The sequence below is a fragment of the Protopterus annectens genome, chromosome 2.part1 (assembly GCF_019279795.1).
Source record: "Protopterus annectens isolate FY-2018-M chromosome 2.part1, PAN1.0, whole genome shotgun sequence".
NCBI classification, from domain to species: Eukaryota; Metazoa; Chordata; order Ceratodontiformes; family Protopteridae; genus Protopterus; species Protopterus annectens.
Genome location: NC_056729.1, coordinates 211,278,972 through 211,295,514, shown reverse-complemented (window position 1 = coordinate 211,295,514; position 16,543 = coordinate 211,278,972). Strand labels below are relative to the sequence as shown.

At 36.5% G+C, this 16,543-nt stretch overlaps 1 protein-coding gene across 1 annotated transcript in view; it reads left to right on the top strand.

The window, feature by feature from the left end:
• ABCC3 (ATP binding cassette subfamily C member 3) overlaps positions 1–16,543 on the top strand; it is a 1,985,081-nt gene that overhangs the window by 954,072 nt on the left and 1,014,466 nt on the right. The gene's annotated exons all lie outside the window — the stretch shown is intronic.

The window sequence follows — 16,543 nt, the reverse complement described above, 5'->3', positions numbered from 1 at the left end:
GTGATGCTGTCCTTATTAGGGACTGCACATCAAAGATCAAGAAAGCACTTGAACAGATATTATGATGATCCCTCCATCTACCCACAACCCCTTTTTCCCATTTTTGCACATGGGGTCGGGGTGTCACTTCAACAGTGATAATCATCTAGAGCCAAGGTTTATGCCTCTTCACGGCTATCCCTGCTGTAGTAGTTTTTCCAAACCACACACTCATACCTATGGCCAATTTAGTGTCTCCAGTCCACCTACTGCATATCTTTGGAATGTGGGAGGAAACTGGAGCACCCAGAGAAAACCTTTTCGAACACAGGGAGGGCATGTCACTGAAGCAGATCTTACAATGATCATTACAAGCCTAAACTGTCCTGATTATTCTCATTATAGTTAGTGTATAACTTAACTTGGGTGTAATTCAACATTTATTTTATTTTATTTTATTTTACATTTGTTGACCGGGCTAGTCCAACTGGATACATGTCCATTTTCAGTAGAGGCCCGGGGAGAAAAGCTCCAGAGAAAAAAAACTTACAAAAATTTAAAATGTAACATAAATGATTACAAAAGGCATCGAAAGAGAGTAATACAAAATTGAGTAAAAAAAAAAAAAGTTTACATAAAAAATAGAAAAAAATATTGACTTAAATATGACATAAAAAATAGAAAAATTTACTTAAATAGACAAATAAGGAAAATAGTAGTCGAGACGCAGAGACATTAGTATTTAAGTAAATATAGGTTAATATATAGAGTGTAGTATATAGAGGGTTTATTGGTAGGAATATAGTGGTTTTGGAGTGGAACAGTTAGTTAAGGATAACAGTTAGTCAGGGTTGGTACAAGAGCATAACCAGTAGTTATTGAGAAAAAGTTTTAAATTAGTTTTAAAGAGTGGGAGAGAAGTCTGAGATGTAAGATCATGTGGTAGTTGATTCCATACTTTACCAATGTAGTTAGAGAATAAGGAGTCACCTGCTAAGTTTTTTGATAAGGTAGTATTAATCAGCATGTTGTTAGAGGAGCGTAAATTCTTGAGGTTATTATATGGCGTAATGAGGGTAGAGAGAATTGGAGTGTTGCTGGGTTGGTATAGGGTTTTATGAGCTATTGTAAGTTGGTTAAATCGTAGCTGATTAAGGAGTTCTAGCCAGCCCAGTTGTTTTAGATTCAGACAGTGATGAGTCCTGAAAGGTGAGTTTGTGGCAAATCTCGCAATATTGTTATATGATATAGCCAGTTTGTTGAGGTTATTTTTAGAAAGGTTAGTATATATGGGAGAAGCATAGAATAGGGTGGAGATTAATTGGGTTCTAGCTGTTGCGGTCCTAGTTTCTGATGTAAGGAAAGGTTTGATTCTATAGAGGGATCCTAGTTTTCTGTTAATTGATTTTATTGTAGTATTTATATGGGTGTCAAAGTTTAAGTGATTATCAATCGTAATTCCTAGGAGTTTGGTGGTGGGGTCAGGAGAAATAAGGGTGCCATTATTGGATGTAAGAGTGAAATGTAGAGGGGTGGATATATGGGTAGGTGTAAAGAGTAAAAGTTTAGTTTTTTTCGGGTTGAGGAGAAGACAATGGTTAGAGAACCATTGTTCTACAGTGCTGAAAGCTTTTTGTGTAAGAGAATGAAGTTCAGTCTGGGATGTAGCTGAACAAATTATAGTAGAGTCATCTGCATATTGAATGCAGGTAGAGAGTGGAGTGGATAGATGAAGGTCATTTATAAAAATGTAAAACAGTAGAGGGCCTAATATGGAACCCTGAGGAACACCTAGTGAGATAGGAAGGAGATTTGAAAGATGATTTTGCCAGAGAATTGCCTGTTGTCTGTTTTCAAGGTAGGATGTAAACCAGTTCATAGCAAGAGTGTCAAGTGAGAGGGACTTCAATATGTGTAGGAGGAGTTGGTGATTAACCATGTCGAAGGCTTTAGATAGGTCAAAAAATAATGCAGAGGAAAGAATGTTATTGTTGCGATTTTTTTGATACAGTTAGTGAAAGATAGCAAGGCTGTGGTGGTACTATGGAATGGACAGACAGTTAGCTAGTAGATTGTGATGGAGAAGGTGGTTAAGTAATTGTTTGTGAATGCATTTCTCCATTATTTTAGCAAGTGGAGAGAAGAGAGCTATGGGGCGATAGTTGGTGAAATCATTGGAGTTTCCACCTTTGTGAAGAGGAATAATGTAGGAAATTTTCCAAATAGATGGGATAGTGCCTTCCTTTAAGGTTCTATTGATCAGTATGGAGATGGGATAAGCAATTGCTTTAGCGCCTTTTTGCAGGAATTCTGCTGGGAGTTTATCAGTTGAGGGGGTAGTGGGTTTTAGTTTTTGGATTAGGGAACAGATATAGGATGTGGGTATTGGTTCTAGGTGGAATAATGGGGGAGGAATGATATTAGGAATAGGCAGATTAGAGGTGTCAGTGGATAAATGGTTTGCAAGATTCAGTATAGAAACAGTAAAGAAAGAGTTAAAGGTGTTGGCTGTTTGTGTTGGGAAGTCAGGGTTGGAGCCTAGAGGATTAGGTGTGACAGTTTTGCTTGGGTATAGAAGTTTGTTAATACTAGTCCAAACTTTTTGTGGTACTTTAAGGGAGGATTGTTGAAGTTGGAGATAGAAGTTCTTTTTATCTAGTAGGATGGCTTTTTTCATAATATTTCTTTGTTGTCTAAAGGTTTGGTGATCAATAGTATCCTTTGTGGTACGCCATTTAGCCCAAGATTTTTTTCTGCAAAGGATTAGTTTCCTAGTATTATTTGAGAGCCATTGGGCTGGTTTAGTTTTGTTTCTAATAGCGTGTATTGGGGCATGATGGTCCAGGATTGCTAAGAAAGTGGTATTGAAGTATTCAACAGCTTTATTTATAGGGAGAGATTTTAGAGGTGACCAGTTACATTGTTTATGTTCAGTTTGGAACAGTTCAGGGTCAAAATGTTTTTTGGTACGGACTGTTCTGACACTAATAGGGATAGTTAGGCTTGTTTTATGTCTGATAATATATATTAGTTAATGGTCACTTAGGTCATCTGGAAGGGTTCCTGTTGTGTATCTTTGTCATGGGTTATGTGTAAGTATCCAATCTAAGGTGGTTTCTTTATTGTTAAGTTTATTTATTCTGGTGGGGGAGTTTATAGCTTGCGAGAAACCATACAGGTTGATCAGGGTGGTGGGGTTAGTGCAGCTGCATAAATTCCAGTCTTTGTTAAAGTCACCAAGGACTATGGTTTCTTGAGGGAGGTTAGAAGAAAGCCAATTTAGAATGTATTCGAGTATACTGTGGTTATTTCCTGGGGGAAGATAGGAGCAGATGATGTTTATGGATTTGTGTGAGTTAAGCTGTAGTTTACAGATAATTATTTCTGTACTATTATCTGAGGGTAGGTTAAGATTTAGACTGCTAATTTGTAGTTCTGCTTTGTAGAGAATTGCTACCCCTCCACCTTTTTTGTTTGTGCGGTCACGATGAATAATGCTATAACCTGGTGGGGGGGGGTGATTTAATTGTCTTTAATTGTGGGTTTAAGCCATGTTTCTGATAAACAAAGGATGTCAAACTGATGTACATCTAGAAGGGCATGAACTAGAGGTATTTTGTTGCAGATACTATGTATGTTTAGATGGGCTATAGAGAGTGAATTGGAGGGTTTGTTTGAAGGTAAGGGGATTGTTTTGTATTGGTTGCAGTTTGTGGTGAGTAGGGAAGGGTTTGGACCAGGGTTAGGATGAATGTCTCCATCTATTAGGGAGTGGAGTAATATAAAGTTGTTGAATTGGAGGGGCTTACAATGGTAGTGAAATAATTTTTTATTATTTAGGATGGTATATTTGATGTGTATTACACGGTGATATTTAGCTAGAAAGTAGCTGGGTTTGTATATGACATTAAGGAAGTTTGTAGATACAGCTAGTGAAGGCGATAGAGTGTGTTTGGAAGGGAAGGTAAGGGTAGAGAGTAGGGGTTGTTCATAGGAGGTTAAGAGGTAAGTGGTAGTTAGAATAGGTAGGAGAGAGTACTACTAATATTTGGCATTGAAAAGACATAGTTGAGGAGAGTGCAGTAGGCGTTAGAGAGGTGGGAATTAAGAGTTGAGTCAGGAATTATAGGAAGGTAAAAGATGAGTGGCAGTGGGTGGAGTATATCTTCTGAGGGGATTAGAGATAAAGTATCAGTGGGTGTGTTTTAAGAGCTTGAGGCTGGATTAGAGATAAATTATTAGTGGGTGTGTTCTAAGAGCTTGAGGCTGGGTGTGGCAGGATGATTATGTGATTGGAGTATGATAGTGGGGGGGTGTTTATGGAGGTATAAGTGTAGGACTGCAGGGGGGTGGGTGGGAATTGGGGGCAGGGTAGGGGAGCAGAGTGAGCCCGAAGGGCGAACGGAGCGGGTGGAGACAAGAGAGTGGACTACTGAGGATGACAATCTATAGAGTGGGAGAATACAGCAGGTAAGTCAGAGAGTGAGAGAATGTAGAAATAGGTTAAGAGGCTAATAAGAGGAAAGTACACTTTGTCAGAGGGGTAAGAGTGTGGTTGAATTGGAGGTAACCAAGGTCAGGGGAGGGAAGGTGGAAAAGAAATAAGTCAGATAAAAGCCTAAGTAAAAAAAAACTTAATATAGGAGGTCTAATGGGGAGCTAAAAATAGTATGTGTGATTCAGAAAGGCTTGTGGTAAGGCACCACCTAGTGGCCAGTTACTTAAATGCGGTGACTGGTACCCAAAAAAGGTGGCAGGCTACAGAAGAGAGGGAGTAAAGGTACTATTAAAGAGAGAGAGGAGTCTAGCTGAGAGAGTTAGTGAAATAGAGCAGAAATAGTAGAATGGGGTGGGGGGTTATTGGCTGCTGGCTATCCTGAGTGGGATGCTTCCCTAACATAGGAAAGTCTCTAAAACTTAAATAATGATAGACAGAACTGATAGCTGGATCAGGACATACTTTCACTGTCTTAAAAAGGTGGTCTCTCAGGGAGCTGGTGGATGAAATCCTATCCAACATCTTTGGCAAAATCAGTTCTGAGTAACTATACCCAGTAAACTAAAGTGTTCCCGCAACTCTTTTAAATATTGGATTGACTCTAATCCCCTATACTCATTATCTGACTTTCTTGACCCATAAATCCAAACTGCCCCCTGAATTCCTAGCTACATATCTTAATCCATATAAGTATTATATAAAAAGACATCAGAACAATCTCTTAAGATATACCTTATTCATCTCTAATGTAAATAGCTGGGAAGGAGAGTGATAATGTTAGCACCCTTCTCAAGAATCTGTATATGGAAATAAACAAATTCTTCTGAGCACCATTGGCTAATATTTCCACACCATGTGTAAACAGGTATGCTTTGGTTTCCAGAACTTAAAATGGTTAATGTTATCCTTTCCACTTTGGTATCTCCTCTCTGAAGTGTGGGAACTTGCTTACTTATCTTAGAATTCACACAATCTGTGTGGATTTTTAATAAACTGTTCTTAGAGAAAATTAAACCAAGGTACAAAGATGATTTAACTAACTCATCCTTCTCACCTTTTAAGTAGCTGGATGTACCTTTATTTTTATTGCAAGTAATCACTTTGGTTTTCTTAACATTTATCACTAGAACCTTTTGTTGTATGGAGATTTCCAGAGCTTCCATTTGACATTCTGGGGTACCATAACTTGTTGCCAAGATTAGAAAGTTTTCTGCGTACCCTAGTATGGCATTTAGCTTCTCATAATTCTTGGGGACATCATTTCCACTTTCTACCATGATGTCAAGGCTATGGTACAGGGTTTGATTCCCTCAGTCTATTTTGTGACCTTGAGCAAGTCACTTAACCAGACATTGCTCCTGGGTCACTTGTGAAAAGGGACTGTATGTCCAGTGGGGCTACCTGGTTAACAAATAGATGTGTGTGTGTGTGTATATGTTCTTCAATAATTTCAAATCCATAAAATAAAAAGCATACCCACAGGCAGATTTAATTTTTATATACAAAACCAGTATATTTTTCATAACCTTGTAACGTGCTTCAGATAATCATCATCTTCAGCTATTTTAGTTGTAAAACATCCTGATTTGCCATGTTTAAAATCAGTAACACTTTTATAAAACTAAATAAGCCATGTTTTATGTAGTGAAATTAAAAAGTATTAGATATTGACCCAACTGCTACTTTGTATGGTAAGAGAATAATCTATGATTATACAATCAGCTTAGTGTATAATACCTGTAACATGCAAAGCATTATTTTGTTTATAATAATGCACAGAACTGCACATAACATTATAAGACATTCTTAGCTTTTCTAAATGCACCAACACTGACAATATTATGCACCTATTATCCTAGCTAGAAATGTTCCAACATTCAAGTAAAACATGAGATAATTTCAAACTATCAGTAGTAAACCAAGTAATAAAAGTAATGTTAATGTCTCCATGGCATGATAGGAACTCTGGTTATGTGACATTGTTGCTCCGTTTCCAATTTTAACTTCATAGAATACATTTGTAATACAATTTTCATTATATTCCCCAAGTAAAAAAAAAATAAATAAATAAAGATCTATACTTACTTTGCCCAAATTGAACATGTTACCTTCTGTGGTATTCTGCCTATTGTTTTAAATTTATCCTTAAGGATGTTATTAATAATGTACTTTGGGTGACAAGTAGAAGCATGCAAATCAGAGTTTGCAAAAGGGACTGTACAGGACTGACTCATAGATTTGACTGATTGGTTCATCTATCATTCTGTTAATTAAGCTGTGTCTAGATCTACTTTCTGGCAATAAAAGTTTGCATTTTTCTTTATTATTTTTCTGTTCTTAAGTGCTCTGTTGCTTTTATATGATTAACCTTATTTCTTTTTTATGTACTCACTACATTTGTATATTTGCACACTTTCTCAAGTTCCTCCACATTGTAACAAATTAACTGTTCCATATGCATCTGTATCTATCTTTTAAGATAGTTACAGTATGCTAGTTGAGATCTACTACAGTGACCTTATAATTCAGTTAATATGGCAAAGTCGTTTGCATGCTGACTATGGGGGAATTGCACCCTAGGGATGTAGTTTGTCCCTGTATTCCCTGGATGAAAGAGTGTGTGATTGAATAACAGAGTGAGATGGGAAGTAGAGGGCAATATTCATGGGGATCTGAATCTGCCATTAGCAAACTGGGTGATTCCAGCTCCCAGGTAAAGTGGATGCTGGAGATGATTGAGGTCTTAGACTTAGACCTTTAGTGTTCAGCCACCTAGTGCAAAACTGTACTGGAAAGGGTCGAATTCTGGTCATGGTCCTAACCATTGCAGAGGATATAATAGATGTCCAGGATAAGGATTGTTAGCAGTAATCATGTCACTGTGTGGGTTAGTTGGGGGGATAAAATGTCCTAAATGTTGTTTAGGATTTTACAAGAAGGATACTGGAATAAGATAGGAAAGATGGTTTAGACATAAAAGTCTAAAACTGAAAAGAAGTTAGAAGAATAGATCAAGAAGGGAAGGAGGAATTTTTACATACATAGCAATAAGAAGAATGGGAGTTTCAGAACTAAAGGCTAAACAAAATGGTTGAGAGAGGGAGCATATATCAACTGGGAAAAAGCAGAGGTACTGGATGACTACTTTACTTCAGCTGTCAAAAAGTAATGCAAGGGAAAGTGCCATTCTTGGAGAGAGAATCATAGCAGAATGGGGAGAGCAGTGGAGAGACACCAGAACAGAGATAACAAGATTTCATCACAAGAACAAGATGTACTTCTTCCTGGAGTCCTCAGAAATTTGTAGAGTGTATTGGCAGAGCCCCACAGAAGCTTCAACAAATTACTTGCCATTGAAAAATGTACCAGCGAACAGTAAGACTGTAGTCACGGTGCCCTTGTACAAGGGTTGAGAACAGAAACAATCTGGCTAACTACAGATGCCAGATTAACAACAGTGGCAGTGAAAGTCACGGAGACAATTCTGATGGAAAGGATGGTAGCATTTCTGGAGGACAACATTCATCTGAACATTAACCAACATGAGTTTATCTCCAGAAAGTTATGTCAGTCAAGCCTGATGAAAATTTTTAACTGGGCTGCAGGTGGACTTGGCAGAAGAGTGTCATTAAATACAACCTACTTGGACTTCAGCATGTCACCCACAGAAGGCTGATCAGAAAAGTGGAAGGTAAGACCAAGACCGAGGATTTGTATAGCTGCACGGTTTAATATTAAGATACTGTGGGTTGTAGCAAAAGGGGCAATATTCAAAATTCAGGAAGAGACTAGCCCTGGAGTCTGTCCTTGGTTCAGCACACTTTGATGTTTTTGTCTTAGTCATACTCTTTGCTGATGGCACAAATATAAGTGCAGCTCTGATAGATGGTGGAAAACTTTAGTGAGGGGTATAAAAAGGCTGGGCATGTGGGAAGAAATGTGATAGTTGTAGTTTAGTGCCAACAAATGCAAAGTGTTCTACTTGGGTCTCAACATCCCAAGTGTGAAATATTAGTTGTAAGGAGTGAAGCTGAATGCAAAAGAGCAGGAATAAGGTATGGGACCAGACTACAAGGAGCCAAGGAGCATGGTGAAAGGGCAGTTAGAGCAGGTAACAGGATACATGTATGTATCCCTAGGGCTGCAAATTGTAGAAACAAAATACAACGCTTCCACTCTAAATGGCTTTGGTCAAATACTCCTTGAGTACTGCATGCAGTTATGAAGGTCATGTAAGGGAAAGGACATCAGGATACTAGAAGGCATTCAAAGTATTGCTACCAGAATAATTTGTGTTATGGAGTAGAAAAAGCATGATGACTTGATAAGGGGATCTAGAGCTCTTTTCTTCAGAGACAGTAGGATATGGGAGGGGATATGACGTTAACATCCTGTCATGGAGATATGAAGGGGTCATTCTGATCAGGAAGGACAGAGAGGGAAGGAAAGGGGCACAGGCAGCAGATTGTAGGAACTACCTACTCACAAGATTTCCAAAATTACTTTTTCATGGAAGGGAATGTGGACTGATAGAATGGGCTTTTAGAATGGGCAGTGAGGATGGGATCCAGAGAAGCATTGAAGGCAGCATAGAATAGGTATAAAAAGGTTAAAGGAGAAGGTAGGGATGGAAAGGAAATAGAATGTTAAGGTACTTAAAAGGCCAGGTTTACTGTTAATCTTCTGCATCAAGGAAATATAATATAATGGGAAATAACTTGGTAGGATATTGTGCAACCTTGGAGTAAATTATACATTTTTGAACAAAAAGGAGCTCACTGATGTTAAGTCATCATAAACTATCTAGTTACCATCTCTCTTTCTTTTTCCCTGTTGCTGGGTGTCTAGATATATATATATATATACACACACACATACAGAGAGAGAGAGCGAGACATACATAGACACACTCATACATGTTTACACATCTGGGAAATGCATCTTTTTTCCAAGCTTACTGATAGTTTCCAACTGAGATGTTAGTATGCATGTCTTTCTTTTTTGTTGTTTAATGTAATGAATATTACCAGCCTGAATTCATAACTTTTGTTTTCGACACCCAGCATTGTATGAGTGAATGTGTATTTTTCTTTAGACTGTACTGGTTTCCATTAGATACTAAGAAGACCAGAAGTATAGAGAGTTCTTCATCTGGCATCCCATTAGGGCAAGAAAAATGTTTTGCAATCTGCAAAAATAAAAAAAAGACTATGACAAAAATAGGTAAATTCTGTATTTAAAACCCCATAGCAGGTAGTTTTCCAATAAAATAATTTTGGTCAAAGACATGGATTATATTACTCAATTTGCTGGCTAAGTAATTTGAGAGCCTCAAAGCATTATTTCATCTTCTTTTTTATGACATTTGGAGAAGGGTATACTGCCTGTCAGGTTTTAATGTTTTTTTTTTTTTTAGCCAAGTAGTTTTCTTTATCTGCTTTGCAAGAGAATTCAAAACACACACACACACACACACACACACACACTGCATAATTCATAAGAAGCTTACATGCACATGTGGACAATACAGCTATAAGCAGTTGTAATCAGTATTGTTTATCGATTATATTTGTTGCCTTACTAGATGTTCGTTTTCATGGAAGTGTATAGCAAATGTTCTAGATTAGTGCATTGCCTTCGTAACACTTTACTTTGTATGCCCCTCATCCAACCAAGACCACCAGTTATTTACTCTAGACAATTAGGAGAACACTGAAGATGTGGGTCAAGAAGGAAAACTAGACTGCAAGGATATTCTAGTGTGCCTGAAAGGTATGTAATTAAAATAAATAACTTAGTATGTGAATCATGAGAGACCAAGGATACTATAAATACTATGCATTAAATGAACAAAAAGGGATTCCATCCCTTTATCCTCCCACATCAGATATTAGTCCACTAGACACCAGGGATATAATGTAAAAATAAATAAGACTTAAAAAATATGTAAATTACAAATGGGGAGGCTTCTATCCCTGCACTCTTGTCACAACAAACTTCAGCATTAACATACTGCACTAACTGATAAGTTAGTACAGCAGGAGCTCTTTAACTTATAATGTATTCCTGCAACGATTTGCAACTAACAAGGCAGGGACAGGGAATATTAAGCCTACCTCTTACCCTCAAAAGAAAGAAACCAAGACAAATTCAAAAGTTAATGGTGGGACAAAATCAGAGACAGATTTTAATTACTTCCCGTACAAACTTAGATGGTCACCAGTGCAAGAGCTTTTGCACTACCATCATTTACTGAAGGATATGAAGTGTTAAACTGTAATGTCTGGCATTAATGACTTACTGTAATGATCCATGATTAATGAGGACAGAAAAAAAAGGTATTGGGGACAATGTAACATTAGCAGCAAGTATGGGAGTGTGTGTGTGCGTGTGTGTGGTGCCTGTACTAACAAAATACAATGGCCACCAATACCACCAGAAAGTGCTGATCTGCACTCAGGGAGACATGCAAATTAGCTGATAATGAGGTCTTTCCCCGTTACTAGTAATGTGCCTATGATTTGCAGAATACTGCATTATAAAACAGTGAGTAAAAAGGCCACACAGGAAAACCAACCGTTTAAAAAACACAAAAAGAAAACTCTAGCAAAGGTCGACTTTCCACTGTGTGATACCTTAAAACTCTTGTATCAGAGGCAACATGGGATATATGCAAATTACCCCTTAAGGATATCAGGCATTTCAGCTAAATGGCAGTTCTAAATACCCATGACTTTTTCTTTTACTTTTACCTTTAAGTCTATTTATGGACATTTTCATGCCAGTAAAGCCAAACCCCTCTAGCTGTGGACATGCATGTTTCTGTCTTCTTATGGCATCATCAGCAGAGCATAAGAGGAATGTTTGACTTTTGGAAACACAGGATTGTCGTACCCAGCTGATATCTATAAACATTAGGGTGTCTACAAAATATCCCAACTAACAAACTAAAACAATGAGTAAAAAGGTCACACAGGAAAACCAATTGGTTAAAAAACACAAAAAGAAAAATCTAGCAAAGCTGTACTTTCCACTGTGTTCCTCTTATGCTGTGCTGATGATGCCATAAGAAGGCAGAAACATGCATGTCCACAGCTCGAGGGGTTTGGCTTTATTGGCCTGAAATTGTCCATAAATAGACTTAAAGGTAAAAGTAAAAGAAAAAGTCATGGACATTCAGAATTGCCATTTAGCTGAAACACCTGATATCCTTAAGGGGTAATTTCCATATATCCCATGTTGCCTCAGATACAAGAGGTTAAAAATATCACACAGTGGAAAGAATACTGCATTATGGAAAAAGAGCATGTTTACCACAGCTCTTAACTTGAGTGATAGAGTTCTTTCTTAATCCCAGATCAAAAGGCAAAAGTATCAGTTTTTGCATAGTTATTCTTATAAATATGCATCAAGTATCAGTCAGACGCCTTTAAGATACAATAACAAAATTATTTGCAAAAAGAAATTGTGTAATACACTTAGAAAATCAAATATATAAACAATATACCCTTGCACAAAGAATTATAAAATAATAAGTTTGGAATAGACAGATGGCAAAATAAGAAAATTGTCTAAAACCTATCAGGTTGTACCACTAACTGAATTTAACTGTAATTTATCTACCACAGACATATATATCCGATTAACAATTGTAGCAGACAAACCGATGCAATTGTACATGTGTGATCATTGACTCTGTGCATTGTCTTTTTTACAGTTATTCGAAAAAGACATAAAAGACTGAACCAAAACAATGCAGAAGGCTAATTACAAAGTATAGTAAATATGAACTTTAATAATATGTATGTGCTTTCACAGTTCATCATAGACTGCTTCTTTAGACATTACCAACAGACTGCATTCTGAGTTTATAAAATAAAATTCAAACACCAGCTGACCACTCTCCTTCCTCAAAACAGGGATGCCATAGCAATAATGTTAAACCTCAATAATTTATTGCAATTACTTAAAATTACGTATCTTATATATATATATATATGAAATGCACATACTTGTGCTAAAATGATTTTGCTACAAAAAGACATATAAAAAAAACGAAAAACATAAAAACTTATTAAAAGATATGCTTTTAAAACCATCACCAATAAAACTTATAATGCACATTATCTACGTAAATTCCTAGCTTTTAGGATGGGCTTTAATGGAATTTTATTATTCAAGCCTTTCCCAAAATCTGCCCTTTGTCTAATAATCCAACTTTTTTCTGACATTTCTGTTAAGTTTTCAATGTAACCTCCCCATTTATTCAAATAAACTACTTCCATAATCATAAATTTAAATTTGTCTGTCTCATCTTTCTGCATCATGTTTCACGAGGACATTTGTGGTTGCTCCATTTCTAATGTTATACATGTGTTCCCTTATCCTGTCCTTAAATCTTCTGTTCATTTTTCCCCATGTGAAATGATAAACGTGCTACAATATGCTAAATAAATCACGTTAGATGTATTACAATCAGCTCTAACTTTCTCCCTGTATCTGGATGTTCAAACATCCCTGAAGTTTCTATATATGTATAATAGTTACATTTTAAACAAGGAAAGGTCCCATAGTCATCTAATGACAATGCTTCATGCTTTGTATTGCTAGGGTAACATAACATTCTCTTCAGAGATTTCTTATTCTTAAACAAAAAACTCTGTCTCTCCGCTACTATTTGTGCTATTGTTGGATCACTAGTTAAAATGGGCCAATATCTTTTCATCACGTCTAATTACTGTGATGACATTACTGGAATAAAAAATAGTCACACAGACGATACCTCCTTCCTTCTTTCTTTTTTATCTTCTCTGTTTAATAAGCATTCTCGAGCAGAAAAATCTGGTTTAGCTATAGTAGACCTAAGGTATGGAATTTTCCTGAGAATTCTTTCAGTATGTCTCTCTTTATATACTCTTTTCATAAATATCTTTTTAAGGCCATTCAGTTCAATTTAAAAGTTATCAGCATTCAGTCTTGATGCTCTCAACCCTTGTGCTTTTACTACATTGGTAAAAATATGGGTGGGATGCATACTCCCCCTATGTAATAACATGTTCCTATAGCATTCCTTTTGATGGATCTTAGTACACAGGTTCCCCATCTATCGTCTTACAAACCTTCACATCTAAAAAAATCTATCTGCGCTTCGGAACTATTCATATTATGCTTCAGAAGGGATGTGCTTGTATTGAGGTGCTAAAGGAACACTAAAAGATCTCTCTTAGTACCAACCCATATTAAAAAGAGGTCGTTGAAATGCCTGCAAAAGGCCACCTGATGCCATAATGTAGGTTTTAAAATTGCCTCTTCCTCCCATATGGCCATTACTGTACTGGTGTAGCTATTGGCACAAGATGTACCCATAGCTATGCCTTCCTTTTGAAGATACATTACCTGATCAAATATAAACACATTGTTTTCTAAGATCAATTCCATTAATAAACAAATTAAACCAATAAACTTTGAATTATAATTACTGTGTTTCAATAAATACTGTTTAATCAAATCTATTCCAATTGTATTAGGAATGATGGTAAGTAATGATTGAACATCCATTCTGACCAGTAAATACTCATTATCATGGTTAGCCCAACTAGAACCAAGCATATATAGATCACCTAAGAACTGTTTTGAATCTCTTAATATATTCTGATTTTGGTTTAAAACAGATCTTAAATGGTTCTCTACATAGATCGACAGATGTTCCATATACCATTTTCAGCCTGAAATTATGGGCCTGAAAGGAGGGATTAAAGGGTCCTTGTCAATCTTTGGAATCCCCTGTATAATAGGTATTATAGGTGCATCTAAAGCAAAAATGTATTGTATAGTTCTAAGTCAATAGCACAACATAATAAACAATCCAGTAAAGTATCATGTACCCTAGCAATCCTCATTTGAACATCAGTGTAACTTGCAACTTTATAAGCATTTTCATCTGTTAACATACATCTCATTGTATTAAAATAATAATCCCTATTCATAATTACTATTGGAGCTCCTTTATCAGCAGGTCTGATTACTATAATCCTGTCTTTCTGCAGTTGTTTCAACGCTGATTTTTCAGCTGCATTTAAATTCTTTAGCTTTTTACAGTGTACACCTTCCCCTAAAATTTTGTGCAATCCGTTTTCACATAACTTACAATATGCATCCAAAAGTGGATGATTGACAGGTATATGCATGCTAGGTTTCTTAAAACAGTTCATACTATTTATCCCTGTCTCCTTAAAGTCATCTTAAGCATTACATTTGTGATAGAAAGTCTAAGTTCCATGATAGTCAGTTACCTCCGTTCCTTGTGCTGGCATGTAGGAAAGACCTTTCTCTAACAATGAAAGTTCATCCAAAGTAAGTAGTTTGGAAGAAATATTACAGACTAAGGATTCATTCTGTCCTGCTACATCTTCTTTATGGTGTGAGTGTTCGAGGGTTCTTGCTGCATTTTCCTATTCATTCGACGTCTGCTTCTCAAGTGATTCCTGGTTCCGTGCTCTTCCTTATCATCAAACCTGTTCATGGAAATGAAAAGGAATGAAAATTCCTGCTCAGCATTGCTTACTTGCATCATGTGTTGTTCTGTGTCTACCTTTTGATATAAAGGAGTACTCCGTTGTATAGGGTGTTCTCGATGTGAGTTGATTGGTACAGTGACTTCTACAGTTGGAGGTGCTGAAGTTTTCCTTCTAGCCCCACCAATTGCCTCTGATGTATCATGAAGTTCAACTCTGTCTTCCACAATCACACTCTGTTGTAAAGTTTGAGAATGGATCACATCTCTTTTGAGGTCCAGTCTAGTTGTGGCAGTAGTATTTCTTTCTTGTAATACTGGGAGTTCATTAACTGTAGTTGTGTGGTTGCATTGTTGGATTTTATTTTATAAGCTCAGAATGCAATTTGTTGGTAATGTCTGAAGACGTGGTCTGTGATTGACTCTGAAAGCACTTACATATTATTAAAGTTTGTATTTACTATAGTTTGTACTTAGCCTTCCGCATTGTTTTGGTTCACCCTTTTATGTGTTTTTCAAATAATATTGGTTATCTGAGTAAACCATTCATCCTCACCGCTTTTTTTGTTGTTGTGATTTTTATTTGCAGTGGATGTAAAGATTTTCTTCACTGACTATACTAATATGCAATTTAGTTGAAGAAAGTCCAGAGGGGTATTCTGGAATAAGTCAATATTGGGGATATATTTCCTTTTAATAAAATGAGTTCTGAATCAAGGAAAGAAATGCTAAGTTTTCCTGTTTAGTCAAAATTTAAAAATTTTAAATGCAAGTATGATCCCCATAGGTTTTAAAAGTTCTAACCCAAATGTAGATTTTGGCTGAAAGCAGAAATCTAAACAGCCCAAAATTCTGCTAATTACATCTGTGTATGTGTGGGTAAGTCAGCCTTAATTTTCAAAGCTGTGCTGCTTTTTTTAACAAGAAAATCTTACTTGATCTGTACACATATTCACCGCAGCTTCAGTGAGAAAAAAAAAATGCAGGTTTTATACATTTTATTTTACATCTTTGCTGTATTTTTACCAAGAAAGGATTTATATAGTTTTCCACAGTGGGTGTGGATTGTACACTCTGTCAAGTGTCAGTTGCTTTAATATAAAGACAGTCTTACTGAGAACAGTGATTGTGATGGGCAGATTAGAATCTCAAAGAAGTTTAGAGATATTTCTCAAAATATCAATGATACAATGACTTTATAGACTGAATGATTTGAGAACAGATTAAAATGACAAGAATGTAGAAAAGGAACAAATTAGGGGCAGTTTTGAAAATAGTACAGTGAAGGTGGAAAGATATGAGGTGGAATGACGAAATGTAAGGACTACATTACTCTATATGTGCATTATGCTAAAAAAAGCACATTCATCTATGTAATTTGCTTATTTTTGCAGCTATCGTCATGCTGCTGTGTAGTCCCACCCTCATGTCTCCATCATCTGCCACATGCCATCTTAAATGCTTACATGGACTACCATCCTCTAACTCCCTGGTAGCATGTTCTTTTCATTATCCTTTCTGTCAAGGGGGCTTCTTTTATGTGTAGACTGAGG